At 42.9% G+C, this 21,192-nt stretch overlaps 1 protein-coding gene and 1 long non-coding RNA gene across 8 annotated transcripts in view; one reads left to right on the top strand and one right to left on the bottom strand.

Annotated features, from left to right (window-relative positions):
- Positions 1–21,192, bottom strand: part of FOXN1 (forkhead box N1) — an 80,702-nt gene that overhangs the window by 59,250 nt on the left and 260 nt on the right. For 3 of the 7 annotated variants that reach the window (XM_075904433.1, XM_075904434.1, XM_075904430.1), the window contains exons 2-3: positions 21,058–21,127; positions 19,037–19,169 (exon numbers count right to left, since the gene is read on the bottom strand). The exons of 1 other annotated variant lie outside the window; for it this stretch is intronic. The gene's annotated coding sequence lies outside the window, so the exon portion shown is untranslated. The remainder of the gene's footprint in view (positions 1–19,036; positions 19,170–21,057; positions 21,128–21,192) is intronic. 3 more of the 7 variants (XM_075904435.1, XM_025188646.2, XM_075904431.1) reach the window with 2 other exon arrangements.
- The window catches only part of LOC142819209 (uncharacterized), a 72,678-nt gene that overhangs the window by 37,049 nt on the left and 14,437 nt on the right, over positions 1–21,192 (top strand). The window lies entirely within an intron of this gene.

Genomic DNA, 21,192 nt, shown 5'->3' on the forward strand with positions numbered 1-21,192 from the left:
AATAATTCTTTTTTTTCCTTGGTGTTTACTCCCTTCCTATTCTTACAAGACATTTATCATGTCCTTTCTTAGGGTTTAGCTGTACCATGTGGTGATGTGCACCACAAGCACACTAAATGTTCCCGAGTGCAATTTAAAGTGTATTAATTGCTCAAAGTAGTTAAGTCCAAAGCAGACTGTGAAGAGCTTCAAAAGGATCTCACAAAACTAGGTGACTAGGCAATGAAATGACAGATGAATTTTAATGTTAAGTGCAAAGTAATGCATATTAGAAAACACAATCCCAACTATAAGCATAAAATGACGACTGCTCAGGTGGTCAGCAAGGGCCCAGCTGCTGGAGGGAGCAGAGCAGCTTCCAGCAGCTGGCCAATCTGTGGCCTCAAGTGAGACATCCCACCCCACACCTGGCCAGGGACTCCTTAGGGCCCCCTGCACCGTTACGCCTTACTAAAAAGGAGGCACCAACCCCAAGGCCCCGACAGGGGGCTACAACCTCAGGCTCTCCTGTCTTGCAACCTGAAAGGCGGATTATTGATGAGGCACAGCCTGGGACCCAAGAAACTCTGGGGACTCCTAGCCTCCAGGCCCGGGAGAAGTGGCGTCGCTCCCCATTCGTTAAATCCGCCCAGAACTCGGACCATACTTTGCCTGCGGCTGCATGAGCCATTTACAGAGGGAGTGTCCGGAAATGGACTGTAGCTTTAGCCGGGTCTACACGGCTGAGGCCCAGGCCCACCGACCGGCCCCACCCAAGCTGATGAGCCATGTGGAGGTGGCCCGGGCCAGTCGTTGGCCTTTGCCACACCCTTCGGGACCTCCTGGTGTGAGAAGTCAAGGTAGGCCTCTGCTCCCTCTGGCAGCTGGGCCCCTACTGAGCTGCTGAGCTCAGCTTTTATAACTTCCTGCCTCTCCCCTAGGCCTCTGTGGATTTAAGGGGACAGGCTTCATCTCAGCCCACTGGGGCTCAGAGAGAGGTTCTTCCTCCTCCGGGTCAGTAAGCTGCCAACCCTGCTCGCTACAGAGTCATAGAATCATAGAATACTAGGACTGGAAGGGACCTCGAGAGGTCATCGAGTCCAGTCCCCTGCCCCCATGGCAGGACCAAATACTGTCTTATCAGGGATGGTCTAGACATTTATCTAACCTACTCTTAAGTATCTCCAGAGATGGGGATTCCACAGCCTCCCTGGGCAATTTATTCCAGTGTTTCACCACCCTGACAGTTGGATATTAGGAAAAAGTTCCCAACCTAAACCTCCCTGGCTGCAGTTTAAGCCCATTGCTTCTTGTCCTATCCTCAGAGGCCAAGATGAACAAGTTTTCTCCCTCCTCCTTATCCTTTCAGGTATCCCTTTTAGATACCTGAAAACTACCAGTTTTCAGCCTTGAAAAGAGGAGACTAAGAGGGGATACGATAGAGGTCTATAAAATCATGACTGGTGTGGAGAAAGTAGATAAGGAAAAAATCTTAAGTAGCAGGTTTAAAACAAACAAAAGGAATTATTTCTTTACGTAACATATAGTCAACCTGTGGAACTCCTTGACAAGGACTTTAACAGTGTTCAAAAAGAACTAGACAAGTTCCTGGAGGATAAGTCCATCAATGGCTATTAGCCAGGATGGACAGGGATGGTGTCCCTAGCCTCTGTTTGTTATAAGATGGGAATGGGCAACTGGGGATGGATCATTTGATTATTTCCTGTTCTATTTGTTTCCTCTGGGTGGCATTGGCCATTGTTGGAACACAGGATACAGAACTAGATGGACCTTTGGTGTGACCCAGTATAGCCATTCTTATGTTCTTAAATAAATTAATATTTGAAATCCCTATCCATAGAATAAGAGTGCTCATCAATGGATGCACAGATTTGTGCTGATTTGAATGTGAGCCATGAAAAATTTCAATACTTCACACTCAAATCTATGGTATAATCTCAGACCCAACTCTAAATAAACAGATACTCTTTGAGTGTTTCCCTTAGGGGTATGTTTGCCCTACAGCTGGAAGTATGAACCTGATGAAATTTTCCAGCCAGTTGGACAGGAGCCCTGTAGAGTGGCTGGGAGTGGCATTGTATGAGCGGAAGAAACAGTGAAGAGACATGAGCATTATCTTGTGGTTGATAAGAATCAATGGACATACAGTGCTGAAAAAGCCATTGCATAAGGTGGGGCTGAAAGTTAAGTCAGGAGTGGGCAATAAAGTGGCAAAGGTTCACTTGGTGGGCTGCTGCCACTATATTTACCTGCACCTCCGCAGGTATGGGTAACTGCATCTCCCATAGGCTGGGAACAGCAATCTGCGGCCAACAGGGGCTGTGATTCCCCTGAACCTGCTGAGGCACAAGTAAATATGGCTGTGCAGGGACCCACCAGCTGCTAACTCTGGCAGATGGTATCCTGCCTAGAGGCTGGTATTTGTCCACGCCTGCATTAAGTGGAAGGACAAATGCCATGTGGAACAGAACTTTGTACTGTGGTGAGGTTGAGATGGATGCACCGGGAAATGCTGAATGATTTGGGAGCTGAGTAGTATGTATTGGGATGCATGTGATGTGTCTTCTAGGAGGTGCTGAGAATGTGTACATGAGACATATCCAGTGAATTCTCTCTGAAGCCCAGAGAGAGTCTGTATGCAATCTTATGTACCCAGTTCATTGCACAGGGGAAGGGATCTCACAGAAAACATGGAGACTTTGCTCCTTCAGCAGTCTCATAATCCTCTCCCACAGTGAGTGAGTCATACTCAGCTCCCTGTGGCTTGTGAGTTCATCTTGGGATCTTGTGCCATAGCTCTTTCTTTATGAGGAAGGTGTGTATAAAGATCCACCCTAATGATTTCTGTTGCTGACTGTGACAGCATGTTTTATGATGGGTGTGGTACATTCCCATTTTCTCTGTTGTGCATTTACAGTATTCACCTTCGAGCCCAACCTATGGCCACTCCCACCTTCCCACTGGGAATCGCCCATAGTAAACTCTGTAATTACCTTTATTTGATCTAGGGAATGGATTTGGGAATTTTACTGGTATGGTTGTAAGCTGAATATGTTAAAAACTTGAGCAAATGATTTACTGAGCAGCGATGTGTTCGCTTAGAAGGGAAGAAGACAGCAGAGACGTAAACATTGAGTTTTCCTAAGTGTTCACAGGTGTCAGTGACTGCTAAATATCTGAGACTTTTCGTTTTTTTTAAGCATTAGTTCTTTAAAATGGTGTTTTCAAGTCCTTGTCTACATTTGGGATTTGCCCCATTACTACCATTGGTGAAGCTTCCATATTACCAGTCCCAAATGTGCACAGGCAAGGCTTCTATAAGCAGCAATTTACACTAGTGATTTTACATGTGTTTTTTACAAGAGATTTGCACTGGTGGCTGGTCACTGAATGCTGAAATCCTCTGTGTAGACAAAGACTTGAATGTCATTAGAACTGAAGAGATTCTGGCTCAAATTTCTATATATTCTGTTGATAAGCCTGTTAAAAAAGGTGACCCTTAAATTCTTACCTTGACTTCCCAAGATCAAATGCTTTTCAGCATCCATTTAGCAACTCATAACTAATCCAGCTGTCTCTCAGAAGGACCATGAATTTTGGAGGGATATAAGCACCTGTCGCTTATCCCCAACTATTAATAAGGGCCTTCTTATTCCTAAAGCTCAAGTTTTATTTTCAGAAGGAAAAAGCAATGATAATATACATGCTAGGAGTTCTTTCAGCTTTCATCAAGTGTACACATTGTGCTGATGAGAGAACTAGAAGGTATGAGAAAATAAAAAACCTCCTAAACCCTAAATAATTAATAAGTGGCAAACAGAGAAGGATTAAAAACAAGACGGCACAGACTCTTACAATCTTGTTTGGTACTACCTATTCCCAGCTCCTTTGCCTGTCTGCTGTCTGTTTAGATTGTAAGCACTTTGGGGAGGCAGACAGCACATTTTGACTATGTCAATAATAACATACAATCACCATTCATGAGACATTAGCTACCTTTCATTTTGTACCTTCTCTCTTTGGCCCCTGTGCTAAGTAAAATGTACTCGTACCTCAGTAAAAATATTCCCAACCCGTCACTCACATCCCTACCTGCACTAAGCCTGGAGATATTTCAGCTTTCTTAAGGACTTCTAGAATAATAAAATAAACTCTCCCACTACAGTGGCTGACTGTGTGCCCAAAGAGATGGGTCTGCTTGCCAGAGTTACTGTACAGTATATATCTGTGAATGCTGGGGCCCCATCACTGTTACCCTATGTTCCCCTTCTGTTTACTGTGTATCCATGTAATCTCTCAGATGATTCCTCATGGGTCTTCAAAAGAAATAAAAATATAACCCCGTCAATCCAGAGAGTTTGCAGCCAGTTCATGTTTCAAGAGGAGTCTCAGAATATATCCTACTCTGAATGTCATTCCCCAACTCGTCTCATTTACAGAAAGGCCCCAGTGATTTTTTCCCAGGAAGAGGCCCCAGGAAACTACAAACCAGCCAGCTTAATTTCTGTACCACACAAGATAAGGGAGCAAATAATTAAGGAATCCCTTTGCACACCTCTAGAAGATAATATTGTGATAAATAACAAGGGGAAAATGGTAGATGTGGTATAAACTTAATCAAATGCTTTACAACAATCTCACGTGATCTTCTCATTAACAAACTAGGCAAATACAACCTAGAGGGAGCTGCTATAAAGCAAGTTCATAACTGGTCAGAGTTATCAGTGGTTCACAGTCATGCTGCAAGGACATAAGTGAGGTTCCACAGAGATCAGTTTTGGGACTAGTTCTATTCAATATCATCTTCAACTATTTAGATCAGAGCTACTCAGTATGTGGCCTGCGATGTGGTTTGAGTTTACACAGGTCTCAACATGCAGCCCGTGGGTAGGATCTTTTGAACATGGCCTCCACTGGGAACACACTTCATAATGGCAAGTCAATATAATGGTCTTCTGTTGAGATGCGTTTTAGCAGTTCAATTCCTGGACTGTCATTGCTCATTAAAAGTGCTGTCATATGGGTAGGAATCGGGTAAATACTGCATTTTATTAATATCAGCAGAACTGACTGAAATGGAGCCTGTGTTGTGTAGTCTTGCCTTAATCTTTGTATTCATGCCTGTCAGTGTGAAAGAAGCTGTTTGCATATATTTGCATATATATTTGCTTGTACATGCAACCACACTTAAGTTGCAGCCCTCAGCATGTGCTGTGAGTATCATCATGGCCCCTGGGGCTTCCAAACTTGAGTAGCCCTGATCTAGATAATATGGAAAGTACACTTATAAAATTTGCAGATGATACAAATCCATAGTATGCCCACATCTTGAATACTGCGTACAGATGTGGTCACCTCATCTCAAAAGAGATACTGGCATTAGAAAAGGTTCAGAGAAGGGCAAGTGAAATGATTAGGGGTTTGGAACGGGTCCCATATGAAGAGAGATTAAAAAGACAGGGACTTTTCAGTTTAGAAAAGAGGAGACTAAGTGAGGAGAGGATATAGCGGTCTCTAAAATCATGACTGGCGTGGAAAAAAATAAGGAAAAGTTATTTAAATATAAGAACTAGGGGTCACCAAATGAAATTAATAGGCAGCAGGTTTAAATAAGCAAAAGGAAGTTTTTCGTCATGCAGCACATAGTCAACCTTTTAGTTTAGTTTAGTTTAGCCCGCCCCTCTATTTAAAATATTTGCGGTGGCTTACAACATTTTAAAAACACAATATAAATATATATATAAAAGTAAAATAAAAGACCCCAAGTGGGAAACCTGATAAGGGGCACACACAAACTCAGATACCAATAAACTTAAATAAATAGCATGGATAAAAAAGGCCAGAACAATGCCAGCGTTGACGCCAGGCGAATGTCCTAGGGGAGAAAATTTGGAGGGCAAAAAAGTTTTGAGATTTAAAGTATAATTCAGTAGACATTCTTTTCTCAATAACATCTCAACATTTTCTTTCCATTCTCTCTCTCTCTCTCGCGCGTGTGTGTGTGCGTGCGTGCGTGTGCGCACACACACAGCCCATTGCTTCTTCTCCTAGCCTCAGAGGCCAAGGAGAACAATTTTTCTACCTCCTCCTTGTGACACTACTATAATGTCCCCTCTCAGTCTTCTTTTTTCTAAACTAAACAAGCCCAATTCTTTCAGTCTTCCCTCATAGCTCATGTATTCTAGACCTTTAATCATTCTTGTTGCTCTTCTCTGGACCTTCTCCAATTTCTCCATGTCTTTCTTGAAATGTGGTGCCCAGAACTGGATGCAATATTCCAATTGAGGCCTAATCAGTGAAGAATAGAGCAGAAGATGACTTTTCATGTCTTGCTGACAACATTCCTGTTAATGCATCCCAGAATCATGTTTGCTTTTTTTTGCAACAGCATCACACTGTTGACTCATATTTAGCTTGTGGTCTACTATGACTCTAGATCCGTTACTGCAGCACTCTTTCCTAGACAGTTACTTCCCATGCTGTATGTGTGAAACTCATCGTTCCTTCCTAAGTAGAGCACTTTGCATTTGCCCTTGTTAAACTTCATCCTATTAACCTCAGACCATTACTCCAGTTTGTTCAGATCATTTTGAATTATGACCCTATCCTCCAAAGCAGTTGCAGCCCCTCCCAGCTTGGTATCATCTGCGAACTTAAGTGTAGTTTCTATGCCAATATCTAAATTGTTGATGAAGATATTAAACACAGCCGGTCCCAAAACAGACCTCTGTGTAACTCCACTTGTTATGCCCTTCCCGCATGATTGTGAACCATTAATAACTACTCTCTGAGGCTACGTCTAGACTGCAGGTTTTTTTTCGGAAATAGATATGTAAATTGCTAACTGAAATCTGTGTATCTTTTCCCACTTTTTTTTTTTTTTTTTGGAAGAGGCTTTTCTGAAATTTGGCCTGTCTAAATGGGGCCAAATTTCAGAAAAAACTCCTCTTTTGGAATATCCCTTATTCCTCTTACCAAGAGGAATACGGGGATGCCAAAAGAACGCACCCGAAACTGTTCTGAAAAAGCAGACATGTTCCCTGGATGTGGCAGAGCTTTTCTGGGATACCTCATGCACCCCACCCAGACCCGGAACTCTCATCCCCTCCTGCCCTCATTTTGTTGTTACGGGTTGTTGGCTGGTGGTCCATGGAAAAGTCCACATTAAGCGGGGTGGGCCAGAAGCCAAAAAGTTTGAGAACCACTGGGATAAGGTAAGTACTGCAGTATATTCATATTTAAACTTTTTTAATGACTGAAAAGTTTTCTTTTTTAATTCCAAAGTGTTAGAATATTCTTAAATCCCTAGAACAAAAACATCTGATATTTTAGAGAAAGTCTACAGAAATTCTCTTCACTTCGTCCCATTCCATACTCTCCTAAATACAGCCCACAGAATGACATTAGATCTTGAAAATAGTCTCTTCATCTGGGAATAAGTAGGCCCTGAGATTTGTTTCCTTTGGACCCTAGTGCAACTGATGAGAAAGAGGCAACAAACTGAGAATGGAAATAGAAGGACATTCAAGAGTATTGTAAATGAGAATCTAAATGTCCAGTAACAAATGTCTATGAACAGATGATTGAGTGCCTAAATTAGCATTTTCTATTCTGTTAGTCTACTTGAGTAAAGTGAAAATCAATTAACTTGTGTTACAGCAGAACCAAACACTCTGCTCTAGAGCAGGCTAGTGAGTTGGTGTAATTTACACACCGAGGAGACAAAAGATGTATATTAAAATAGGGTACAGGCTACCTTAATTTACAGCTTCTTTCATCTTTCAGCACCTTGGTGTTTAAATTACCCCAAACTCTCATAGACAAAGATTGTGACCCATGTATCACCTCTGATTTTGGCTTATGAGGATGTTTTATTTTAGTTTATACCTTTTGCTTGATGAGAAATTATGTATAGACACTTCTATTGTGGATTAAAAATACTATTTTAATTTAGTCTAAATTGGCAAAAAGCTAAATCAAAGTAGAACACTCTTAATCTGATATGTGTCCACTCAAGCTTAGACCATAATTACAAACAATGTGAATTAAATCTAATTGATTTATTTCAGAGAAGTGACCGTTTGTGTTTAGAGGGGCCTTAAGAGAATTTAAATATTAGTGGGGAATTGAAGGGAAACAAATATAAAGGCTTGTCTACACTAGAACATTTTTTTGGCATAGCTATATCAGCAAGTCCTCCTAATGTAGCTGAAGCATAAATTACACCAATTTATATCCCATCTAGACTTTCTTGGACTTGCTTAAATTCATCCGGGAGAGCTGCTTCTCTCTGTCTCTGTCTCTGTCTCTCAAAAAGTTTTTCCTGCCACATGATAGAATGACACAATCAGGCTGGGGTATGCAAACATAGCAAGCAGTGCATCCCCCTAGATCTTCTAAATATAAAAATCTGCTTGTGAGGAGATCTGCTTCCATTAGAAAAGCCATCAGTCTTCATGGGAATCCATTTGAATCGGATAGCTGGAGGGGGAATGTGTGTACCCAATAGTGACAAAGAGCCCGAGTGAAAGGTTTCCTCAAATAGCCCCGTCTTCATAAATAAATGCACAATATATATAGAAACAAAGAAATGGAACACAAAGACCAGTGTTTTCTGGTAGATAAAGGAATAATTGTAACCCAAAAACTGTTTGGAGCAGAGGCTCACTGGTGAGAGAGATTAGATGCTTTGGACCTATTCTCCTAATTGTATAGACAGCTCATCTATTGAGTCCAAAGTAACCAACATCATTTGAAAGGGTATGAAGTAATGGTATTACAAACACAAAAGAAGTGAGAAACAGCATATGGGATCTTCAGCAGTTACTTTATATTACTATTTTTGCCACATTTTCAAAATATTAAATGGCTCCACAACAGGAGCCATTAGTTATGCATTGTTTTGGTTGGATGGGTTAATATTAAAGTGTCATTCATTAGAGATGCTAATTCAAGGTGATCAAAAAAGCATCAGATCTGATATGTCCACTCAAGCTTGACCTAAGCCCATTTCTAGAACTAATATTCCTATTACACTCGTTTTAACCATTATTTTTTAATTTAAAAAAGATGTTCTTCTGGAAGCCCTACAGAATTCAAACCAGGGAATTGCATGTGCAGTGGCTGGTTTTCTGTTGGAAACATGGATTCTAAATCACAACATTGGTGCTAGGAGGGTCCTGTATGTGTTCTGTACCAGTGTTTACTGCCCTAAAGGACACCAATGAGAAATGGCAGGGGGTGGGTGGGGAGGGATAATATTCTGGTAATTCCCATAAAGCATTATACAGGGCTTGCTGCTTTGACTGATTTCTGTTCATTGATGCCAAAAGGTCATGTGGTGTTTTGAGTTTGAATACTGTGCAGATCTCCTGGGAAGTGATGTCTACAGGACAGATGGGAGGGGAATATTGCTAAGCTAAAGAAAAACTAGTTTATCTTCCCTTTGCAGCGCAATGAAATGTACCATTAAAAAAAGATTTTTACATCCAAAATAAGGAAATGAAAGCTGAAGCCTAGCTTAAGTCCTTATTTATTTAGATGTCAATCAAAGTGGGAACACTGAGTAGAGGGATTTCCCAGGTGTTCCGTTTGCATTTGCAGTACAATGCCTTTGCCATGAGCAAAAGGGCTCAGTAATTGGTTTTATTTTCAACTTTCCAGTTTTGATTCAGGAGCTCACCCTTGATTTATTGGTTTTCTCCACAGATCTCAGAACCACAATGTGTAGTGCTCACTGGTTAGGGTGTGAGGAACATGCATTTTATTGTCAGGCCAAAAATTCAGGTTAACCAATCCCATCCCAGAGCAGGAAAGAATAAGTGACTAGTTGGCAGATTCACACACACTGTTCAGTACATTCCTTCAGACTTGGCCTGTGGCAGAGCTGGCAAAAATGCCACCGGAAAGAGGGGAGAAGGAAATGAAAACTAGAGAGAGCATAAAGCTTAAAAATATTAAAAAAATATCGACTCCCACAAGAAGAAACCCAGGTTCGCTTTTTTTATGAAAACATTGGTGCCTGTCTGAACACTAAGTATGTCACATGTGCTTCCTATTCCAATTAACACATCCACTCTGATTTGTTAAATTAGCCTGAAGAAAATAGAAACCTGGCTCTTTCTGCCCTGGAATAACCTGTATTTATCTCTGATTATTGGTGGTTCTTGAAACCTTTCCTGTTTTCTTTTCTTCTTAAGTGCTATGTGACCAGTTCTCACCATTTTATTGTAAGTTTTGCACAATGTCATGTTTTTCCAAATAGGCCCAGTTACTGGAATTCTGGAAATAAGTGTGAACTCCACTTTCATTTTTAAGAGAAAGCATGCTTCTAGTCCTTATGCTTGTGGAGGAAAACTTGAAACCTGAATCCAGAAGAATAAAAAAACTAAAGAAAAATAAAAGAATCCTACATTTATTCATTATCCAAACTCACTTGATATTTAGCACTGCAACTACCAATACTACAATGCTAAATTCAGGCAACTCACTGCTCCAGCTCCAGCATTTATTTCAGCCTTCACCCTATTTCACTCTTCACACTTTTAATCAGTTCTCTTAAATGCCCTTTTTGTTGTCTTCCGGTACTCTGAACTCCACCCCACTTTTGTACTTGGAACTTCTAATACCCTCTTAAAACCCACTTTCTGGGAAGCCTTCCAGCTGTAAATTCTCAGCCCATCCTCATAACACCTCCTACGGGATGGAATCTGGTTAGATTTTTTTTTTTTTTTTTCCCCCTGCTGAAAATTTCCCCTGTCTAGTGGAGTGCCTGGCTGAGCAGGAACTGGGATCAAGGAGAAGACTGCATAATGTCTCTTGAAAATTGTTGCTAGCTGGTGGAACTGAAAGCAAGGTGCTCTTTGTGCTGCAGATGGGCAGAACTTCAGGAAGCTGTAACCAGCTTCCCAATGCTTCGCCACTCTCTGCAGAGCAAAGCAAAAATGTTGCATTGTAGCGAATCAGTCCAATGTACTCCCATAGCCTTCATCGCTGTAACCTATCTGATCTCCTTTAAGGCCTCGGGGTATGTATGCACACGGCCTCCTTGTGAGGTAGGGGGATACTATTCTGTCCATTTTACAGAGAGGCTAAGGGATTTTCACAAGCGCATAAAAGCTGCCTTTAGTGTCAGAAGAATCCCATGTCCTAGCTTAGAGGCTTAGTTACTGCATAGTCCTTTCTCTCTCAGAACACAAGAACGGCCATACTGGGGCAGATCAAAGGTCCATCCAGCCCAGTGTCCTGTCTGCCCACAGTGGCCAATACCAGATGCCCCAGAGGGAGGGAACACAACAGGTAATCATCACACGATCCCTCCCCTGTCACACACCTCCGGAGAAACAGTGGCTAGGGGACACCATTCCTATCCATCCTGCCTAATAGCCATTGATGGACCCAACCTCCATGGATCTATCTAGCTCTTTTTTGAATCTTGTTAAAGTTCTAGCCTTCACCACATCCTCTGGCAAGGAGTTCCACAGATTGACTGTGTGCTGAGTGAAGAAAAACTTCCTTTTATTTCTTTTAAACCTGCTGCCTATTAATTTCATTTGGTGACCCCTTGTTTTTATATTGTAGGAATAAGTAACTTTTCCTTATTCACTTTTCCATACCAGTCATGATTTTATAGACCTCTATCATATCTCCGCCCCCCCCCCACACTGATATTCCTGGTTTGTTCCTTGGGTATCATATCTCTTGCTTTGCTCAGCGTTGTGTGGAGTAAGGGATATATTCTTGTTTGGTATGTCCTGTCTGCTGCATGGTGTCATGTAGACTTGTGCTGGGCTTGTCTACACAGGGACACCCAGAAAAGTCAAACAAATTAACTGAAGGTGTGACTTTACTATGCATAAGCTAAAGCATGTTAAATATGGTGTAGTTGACCGTTTTATTTCAGAAGTAAAGTGGCCTTAGCTAGCTGTAGCTTAATCCTGAGGATTTCAGGTGCTCCAGTTTATGAGCATGAACTTCATTCCATGTGTAGAAAAGCTTTGCGTAACCCTGAGTGCTGTAGTAACACTGACCAAACCCTGGCCATGCAGTGGGGTCAAAAGCCTTGTCAGGCCCCTGGACAAGGGGGCTGCTCTGTGCCCCCAGAAAGAGTGGGACATAAGGGGCAGAGCTGGGGCTAGGCAGCCTTCAGTGCTACCCGGAACGTGCTGCGCAGCCCTCCAGCAGCAATGTATAGGGTCAGGGCTCAGGCCACCACTGGTGCCGCAGTAGCAGCGGTGGCAGTCTGGAGCTCCAGACCCAGGGGCAGCTGCCCCTTTTGCTTCCCCCCGATAGCAGGCTTGCTGGTATAGATGCAGTTAGGGCAACAGAAGAATATTTTGTTGACTTAGCAAAGTAGATTACCTATATCAACAGAATAACCTCTTCCATCTGCGTAGGAAGCATCTATGCTACAATAGATACTGCTTTAGTGCCCAGAGCAGAGACATAACCTTAGCAAGGCTGCTATTAGGTTAAAACTATACAAAGATCCCAAGCAGTCGTCCGGGAATCCCATACCTCCCACAAACTCATAATGAAGGCTGCTCGTTCTATGTGCTAGGTATCTCCACTCAAGCTTTGTCTCTATCCCCCACTAAAGCAACAAAGAGAAAATAATTTTCTGGAGAAGCAAGATGTGCTGAGACCTTTGCTAGTCACGCTGACCAATACTGCCGCCTCGTTTCCTTCTATTCCTCCGCATACCTGTCTCCATCTGTTGCCTCTGGTCTTATATTTAGCTTTGAGGCACAGATTGTCTTTTATTCCTTGGTTGTACAATGCCTAGCACAATGGGGTCCCGGCCCATAGCTTGAGCTCCTAGGATACTATTACTACTATTCATAATAATGATGATGATGATGATTACATCTATTTTAACATATTTAACCCACATTTTCAAAAGTAGGTGTTGATTTGGGGCGCTTTCATTCTGTGCCCAACTTTAAGACACTTTTGGGCCTGATTTTCTTTTTTTTAGAAGTACTGAGCTCCTTTGACTCCAGTTAACTTACATAAGAGATGTCAGTGCTCAACAACCCTGAAGATTAGGCCCAACCTTTTCCAAACTGGGCTTCTAGCAGGATAGGATTCTTTGGAAAATGTTGGCCTTCGTACATAAACTGCTGTTGCAATCATTTGAAAGGCTTTCATAAAGAGATCAGAAGACAATAATTCTTGGACATTATCAAAACACAATTCAATCGTGATGGGTTGGCTTCAGAGTGGTTCCCCCATGCCAGTCCAAGGGCTCACCAGCTGCTCAACATTCCAAAGAATTCTTGTCCCCTGCCTTAAATTACAGTATACTATCCCCATATTGACTGGGTGCACATCACTTTAGGATGGAATGTAAAGATAATATTTCTTGATACCTTAAAAGATTGTTTCTTAGAGAAGCTGGTTCTGGAACTCATAAGGGGAGAAGCAATTCTTGATTTAGTCCTAAGTGGAGTGCAAGATCGGTCCAAGAGGTAAATATAACTGCACTGCTTGGAAATAATGACCATAATGTAATAAAATTTAAAATCCCTGTGGTCGGAAAAACACTTCAGCAGCCCAACATTGTGGTGTTTAATTTCAGAAAGGGGAACTACACAAAAATGAGGAAGATAAACAGAAATTAAAAGATACAGTGACAAAAGTAAAATCTCTGCAAGCTGCATGGAAACTTTTCAAAAACACCATAATAGAGGCACAACTTAAATGTGTACGCCAAATTTTAAAAACACAGTAAGAGAACCAAAAAAGTGCCACCAGAGCTTAACAACTAATTAAAAGAAGCAGAGAGAGAGAAAAAGGCATTGTTTAAAAAGTGGAAGTTAAATCCTAGTGAAGAAACTAGAAAGGAACATAAATTCTGTCAAATTAAGTGTAAAACTATAATATGAAAAGTCAAAAAGTAGTTTGAAGACCAGCTAGCGAAAAAAATAAAAAAGTAATAGCAAAATGTTTAAGTACATCAGAAGCAGGAAGCCTGCTAAACAACCAGTGGGGCCCCTGGATGATCGAGATGCCAAAGGAACACTCAAAGATAAGGTCATTGCGGAGAAACGAAATGAATTCTTTGCCTTGGTCTTTGTGGCTGAGGATGTTAGGGAGATTCCCAAACCTGAGCCATTCTTTTTAGATGACAAATCTGAGGAATTGTCCCAGATTAAGATGTAATTAGAGACGGTTTTGGAAAAAATTGATAAACTTAACAGTAACAAGTCACTAGGACCAGATGGCATTCACCCAAGTGTTCTGAAAACTCAAACGTGAAATTGTGGAACTATTAATTGTGGTTTGTAATCTATCCTTTAAATCAACTTCTGTACCTAATGTCTGGAAGAAGGTAATGTGATGCCAATACTTAAAATTGTGAGGTGATCCTGACAATTACAGATTGGTAAATCTAACATCAGTAATGGGCAAATTAGTTGAAATTATAGTAAAGAATAAAATTTTCAGACATATAGACAACATAATTTGTTGGGGAAAAGTCAATGTGGTTTCTGTAAAGGGAAATCATGCCTTACTAATCTATTAGGCTACGTCTGCACTGGCATGATTTTCCGGAAATGCTTTTAACGGAAAACTTTTCCGTTAAAAACATTTTCAGAAAAGCGCATCTAGATTGGCACGGACGCTTTTCCGCAAAAGCACTTTTTGCAGAAAAGCGTCCATGCCAATCTAGACGCGGTTTTGCGCAAAAAAGCTCCGAACACCGTTTTAGCCATAGGGGCTTTTTTGCGCAAAACAGTACTGTGCTGTCTACACTGTCCCTCTTACGCAAATGATTTGCGCAGGAGGGCTTTTGCCCTAACGGGAGCAGCACAGTATTTCCGCAAGAACACTGACGATCTTACATGAGATCGTCAGTGTTCTTGTGGAAATTCAAGCGTCCAGTGTAGATAGCTGTCAAGTTTTTCCGCAAAAGCACCTGCTTTTGCGGAAAAACTTGCCAGTCTAGACACAGCCGTAGAGCTCTATGAGAGGCCCAACAAACATGTGGACAAAGGGGATCGATCCAGTGGATATAGTGTATTTAGATTTCCAGAAAGCCTTTGACGAGGTCCCTCACCAAAGTCTCTTAAGTAAGTTGTCATGAGATAAGAGGCAAGGTCCTCTCATGGATTGATAACTGGTTAAAAGACAGGAAACAAAGGGTAGGAATAAATGGTAAGTTTTTAGAATGGAGAGAGGTATGCCCACATCTTGAATACTGCGTACAGATGTGATTGCCTCATCTCAAAAAAGGTATATTGACATTGGAAAAGATTCAGAAAAAGGCAACAAAAATTATTTGAGTTTGGAACGGGTCCCATATGAAGAGATTAAAAAGACTGGGACTTTTCATCTTAGAAAAGAGGAGACTAAGGGGGAATATGATTTAGGTCTATAAAATCATGAGTGTTGTGGAGAAAGTGAATGAGGAAAAGTTATGTACTTGTTCCCATAACATAAGAACTAGGTGTCACCAAATTAAATTAATAGGTATCGGGTTTAAAACAAATAAAAGGAAGTTTTCCATCACACAGCGCACAGTTGGCCTGTGGAACTCCTTGCCAGAGGAGGTTGTGAAGACCTGGATTTTGCAGGGTTCAAGAAAACTAAATAAATTCATGGAAGTTAGGTCCATCAATGGCTATTAGCCAGGAATGGTGTCCCTAGCCCAGGGGTCAGCAACCTTTCTGAAGTGACGTGTCAAGATTTAACCCTCCTGCTCTGCTGGGAAGAGTGGAGGGGCTCTCTCCACCACTCACCCTGTGGACCACCTGGGTCACTGCAAACCTTTCCACGGACTACCAATTGCTAATGGAAACTCACCCTTAATTACATAATTATGCCCGAGCCCTTTTGCTAGTGCTGCAACTGGGGAGAATGGTTTAATTTCAATTATTAAACAGATTAAGCGTTTTAACTTTCTCATGTTAGTCTATCAAACTTCATTTTAAATAAAGTAAAATACTAGTTTATGTCCAACGCAAGATTTCAATATTTTCTCTATTTATGGCAGGGGTGGGGAACCTTTTTTGGGTTGGGGGTTACTGACCCACAGAAATCAGCTGGGGACCACACAAGTGAGAAGTAAGAGAGCTCCTTCCAAACCCCCAACCCTCATTGCTGTGGCCCCCTCAACTGAGACTCCTCACTCCTCTGGTGCTCCAGCCCCACGGAGTGAGGGGAAGGGACAGGGAGGACTGAGGTTCAGGGCTTCCCATAGGCCAGATTTACTTTCGAGGGGTTCCAGAGTTAGTGGATTTTGTGGCCCCCCTTAGGCTCTGGGGTGGGAACAAAAATGTGTGGTACAACGTGCAGAACAACTGCTAGCGAGTGGGATGGGGTGCAGGATGGGTGACGAGGGCAGGTTCTGGAAGGGACTGTGGCAGCAGAAAAGGGTGTGGGGTCGGGGTATGAGAGGGAGTTTAGGGGCAGGAGGAGACTGGGGGAGTAACACAGAAAAAGTGAGAGGGTGAGAATGCCGCCAAATAGCTAGTTGGAGAAGGAGGCAAAGAAGTGGGGAGTAAAGGAAAGTGCAGCTTCTGCAAAGTAAAATTGTTCCATCCCTCTCTGCCTCCCCACCTCTTCCCTCTACTGCAGCCTCACTCCCCTCGGCCCCACGATTCCCCCAGCCTGATCCCCTGCATCGCCCTGTGCCCCTCAGTGCAACCCCTGCCCCTCCCATCCTGCCCCTGCATCCACCTTCAACCCACCCCCTCGTGCCCCAACATCCCTGTGCCCCCAGCGCACTCACCAGCAGGGTAGCAGCACAGGGACTTGCAGCCCCCTGAGAACACCACTGGTGCGAGGAGAAGCAGAGAAAGCAGAGTCACTTCCCTGCCTGGTCCAGACCTTTGTCTGCAGGCTGCAGCTCTGGAGCTGGGGCAGGTAGAGCCTGGGGCTGCTCAGGACTGGTTCCAGCCTGGCTGGGTGCAGTGGGGTGCTGGGGAAGGGGCTCTTGCCCCCTCACACAGTCTACAGAGAGCAGTGCGGTGCAGCCCGGACCCAGGCCCCAGCACTCCACGTGTGCCGCCCACACAGCCCTGGCTCTGTGGAGCAGGCCCAGCCCTGCCCTCTCCCGAAGCAAGAGGCAGCCCCAGGGATGTGCATGTACCTCTCCCCCTGCCCCCAGCAGGAAGCCAGAAGTGGTGATCCAGCCTGCAGCACAGGCTCTCAGCTGCGCGGAGCGTGGAGGAGCAGGGCTGAGCTCCTGCCCCACGTACCAGTAAAAATTGGCTCATGTGCCGCTTGTGGCACCTGTGCCGGGGGTTGCTGACCCCTGCCCTAGCCTCCCTCAGAGGCCAGGAATGGGTGACAGGAGAGGGGTTGCTTGATGATTCACTGTTGTGTTCCCTCCCTCTGTGGGCAGACAGGATACTGGGCTGAATGGACCGTTGGTCTGACCCAGCCTGGACTCTCTGATGTTCTTAAGTCCTGTACATGGATGGAGATCAGTGCCTAGCAATGTAATTAGCCCAGCTCGGACAAGAGTGGATTATTTCTTTCACTGGATTACTTACATTCCTGGAAGAACAGGTTCCTGTCTAATATTTCTGGCATCCTACCATTTGCCCATAGAGGGGAATGCTGCCAGGACCTGCCCTGGCAGGCTGGCTGAACCAGCAGCTAGAGTTTGCAGGGCTGGAATATTTACCCAGGTCTAAGAGAAAAGCAAAGGGTAGGTGTGGACCTAGTAAGAGGACACTAGCTGGTGAGGCAGCAAGGCACAGGGAAACTGGGTCAAAGTGACAGCATGTTAACCTTCATTACATGGCTCTGATGAGACCTCACCCTATTGTGCTGTGCTCACTTTTGGGCACTTCACTGCCAGAAGGATAATAACACTTTGTGCTGCCAGAGTTTTGGCTCATCCAAGCAACTTAAAATGTTTTACATACATTAATTAAGCCTTGTCAAGGGCTATGCAGGGATCACTGTCCCTCCCACATTAACAGCACTCCACAATAGTAGCCGGTGTTTTAGGACAGGGAGTGAAGAATGTAGTATTCAGCGCTGCTTAGGAAATGTAGGAAAATGGGGCATATTTGCATGTATCTTTTATTTCAGTTCTTTGGGTTAGTTGATTTCTGGGCAGAGGAGCACACATAGTCCTTGCTCTCAAAGGCTTACATTCTATCTGGGAACAGGGTAGAGAATGATTGTATGGATCTTAGTAATATTTGTTATTCCGTAAATGTTGATTCAAGGGAGAACTAGCATGTACAGATTTCTTGGGGAAGAATGAATTTTCAGGCAGCTAAAAGGCCTGCTAGACTGAGTCACATCAGGGGTTCTAGGCTTAGAGGGAAACGTGGAAGAAGCTACTGACAGTGAAAGACGTGAATGGAAAGCTGAGTCATGCATCTTGGGCAATACAAGAAAGGAGTAAAAAGGGATAGATGAGCTATGTTGTGCAAGGTCCCCGTAGTCAAAGACAAGGAGCTCTGTTGGTGTAGGAAAGGGGAAGCCAATGAAGGGAGCTAAAGAGCAGCAAGTCATGCTTGAGAAAGCAGGGCAGTTGGTCAGTTTTAAAGTCAAATCATCTATGACACCAGGGTTAATTCTTCTCCTCTTATGAAAAGTGTCATGGTCTCTTTAATAATGACAACTGATTAACACCTTTGTTGGCAATCTGATCTGCCATGAAAGCAGCACAGTGTCTCTAAGGGACTGAGTCAAGCATGATTCAGAGGAAAGAGAATCACCTGCCAGTGTCATTGCCTTCAGCAGCCAGATGTTTCTGGGTGGTCTCCCAGCTCTGAGCCTTTCCAAGCTTATTTAGTTTGTGAGAACTGGCTATTTCCTTTTTATGTATTAACTGTCTAATGGAAACACCTTGGAAGATGTGACCCAGGGGATGTCCATAGGTAGGTGTGTTGCAAGAGGGCTTTATTCATACCACTAATTTAATCTGCATTCTCTCCCTAATTAATCTCTCTGTATTTTAAGGTAATTGTTTTCAAGAGTGGGAGTGGGAAGGAGAGTTTACTTAAACCATGAGATTCAAGGTCTCTCATTAACAGCTCAGGACATGGGCACAAGAGTAAATTCCTACCTGCTGAGAAGTTGCCTTCTTTTGCTATTTCTGTGGCTCTCGCTCAAATGTCAAGCACTATCTCCTCTTTACTCCTCTCCAAAACAAGATTCTTCCTGTCTCCCCATGCCCATGGAGCTCAAACATACATCACCTAGGGAACATAAAGGCATTGCAGAACTTGAAGTCCTTAACAGTAAAGGTCTGGCTGAAGTCACAGTAACCTGGTGGTTATATGTGCCCCGACTGTCAGGGGCTCACTCAATGAATAGGTACTAAGGTGGGCGTGGCCTTCGTTATCTTGTGCACCATGTGAACAGCTCTGTGTGAAAGTTTTCTGGGGCCTTGTGTAACTTTGAGCCCTTCAGCATTGATTGTCTCCTTGTCCCTCTGCCGCCTGACAACCTATAAGAGCTGGGCTATAGGAGTTGTTACTGAAAGTTGTCATGTATCAAAGCCCTTCTCCAGTTGCTCTTCCAGGTTCACAGTACCAGGTTTTTGGTTAATTGATTTCTCTGAGCCTGGAACTATTATATTCTTGTGTCCGTTTTCACACTGTAGCTATTTCAAAATGTAGCATATCTTTTACTGTGTCCTCCTCTCAACTTGTCTCCTAACCATTGGGCTGTATTTGAATAGCAACCATATTATCTTGGAGACAAGCTGGAACTGTAAGGAATGGAATTGAGAGACATTGCTTTACTTAGTTGTCTCTTCTGCCTTCAGCCTTGTGTTTTACCATAATGATTCCATATTTTATTCTGTTTGGTCAGGTTCTTAAACCATGCCCATCATCCTGGTGTCTGGGCACCTGCATATACTCTTCTGTGCATTCATAGATTACCAGTCTGGCAATGTGGTGTCACTCCAGGTATATGTACAATGGTTTGTGCTTGTTGTACAAACCAGCACCATCTCATGCTGTACATTATCAGCTGTGGTTCAGAAGAGGCACTGGCATGGCAAGGCTCTACAACCTCTCTTTCTTCATACTAATGCTCCACGTGGGGCATGTTGTTTATTCCTGCCCATGTCCACCTCATGTTATCTGGATGTAAAGTAAATGAAAGCGAGGTAGCTGTTGACTCACATGGCACGTGGAAGCACCTGTTTGTACTGTTCAGCAGATGGCTGAGAGCAAGATGTACAAACCTACACCCTAAGAGCTGCTTGAGCATTTCTAGTCCAGATAGTGAAATACTTTTTTCTCCTTCACACTCTGAGTAAACACAAAATAAAATAAAAAATATTGAAGCTGAATTTCACCCAGTTCATCCCAATTATCAGATTAGAAAATGTATGATTAGAATAAATCAAACCAATGTGTTGGAAATAGAATTGACTGTATAATCTGATATCACATCAGTCACATAGGAGGATCAGGCTGGTTACAGATAAGTTTGATAACTACTCTCCCTTGTAACACAAATGGCTCTGTTTGTGGTAGAAATGTAACAGTCTGAAACTGAGGGATAGATTAGATAGCTACATTTTAATAAGTGCTTTAGGGAAACAAACAAATTTCAGCCTGCATCCATCAGACAAGTAATTTTTCTCAATTCATCTAAAGAGTCAGTTCTGGAGTCTGTGTGTTTGTCTGGATCCCATTACAGGCATGATACCTTTCAGTGCAGCAGCAAATCTGAGAAAAAGTTCACAGCTACCACCCAAAAATTGCAAAATACAAAAGGCAAAACTAGTGATACCTAATCCAAAACATGGATCACAATATTTGCTTCAAAACATCTTGCTTTCCTGGTTTTTGGCTTCCTATCAGAGAAATAATTAAAATAAATCCTGTTCTACTACTAGTAAGCAGGAGAGTTATCCATTTTATTTTCCTTTGACTATTATTAATTTTCAAGGAATGGTAAATCCCCCAGGATTTTCCCTGTAATGATGAAGCAACTGGTAACCTACCTTCAGTTGGTACATATGCGAATGACAGGTAGGGGCTCATTTGTTATGCCACAATTTCTCTGAAATGTTAGTCACCAATACTCCTTGTTCTCAGTAAAAGAAAAATAGAACTCTGAGCTTACCTGGTGTCTACTTGACTCTCTCCCACTCTGAATGCTCCCCCATTCACAGGTGACAAGAGTTTAAATTGAGCTGCAGAGAAAAAGGATGTAAATGCTGACCTTCCACCCTAAAAAGCCTGGAGTTCTTCAAAGCGA

This window comes from Pelodiscus sinensis, chromosome 21 (assembly GCF_049634645.1).
Source record: "Pelodiscus sinensis isolate JC-2024 chromosome 21, ASM4963464v1, whole genome shotgun sequence".
Lineage (NCBI taxonomy): Eukaryota > Metazoa > Chordata > Testudines > Trionychidae > Pelodiscus > Pelodiscus sinensis.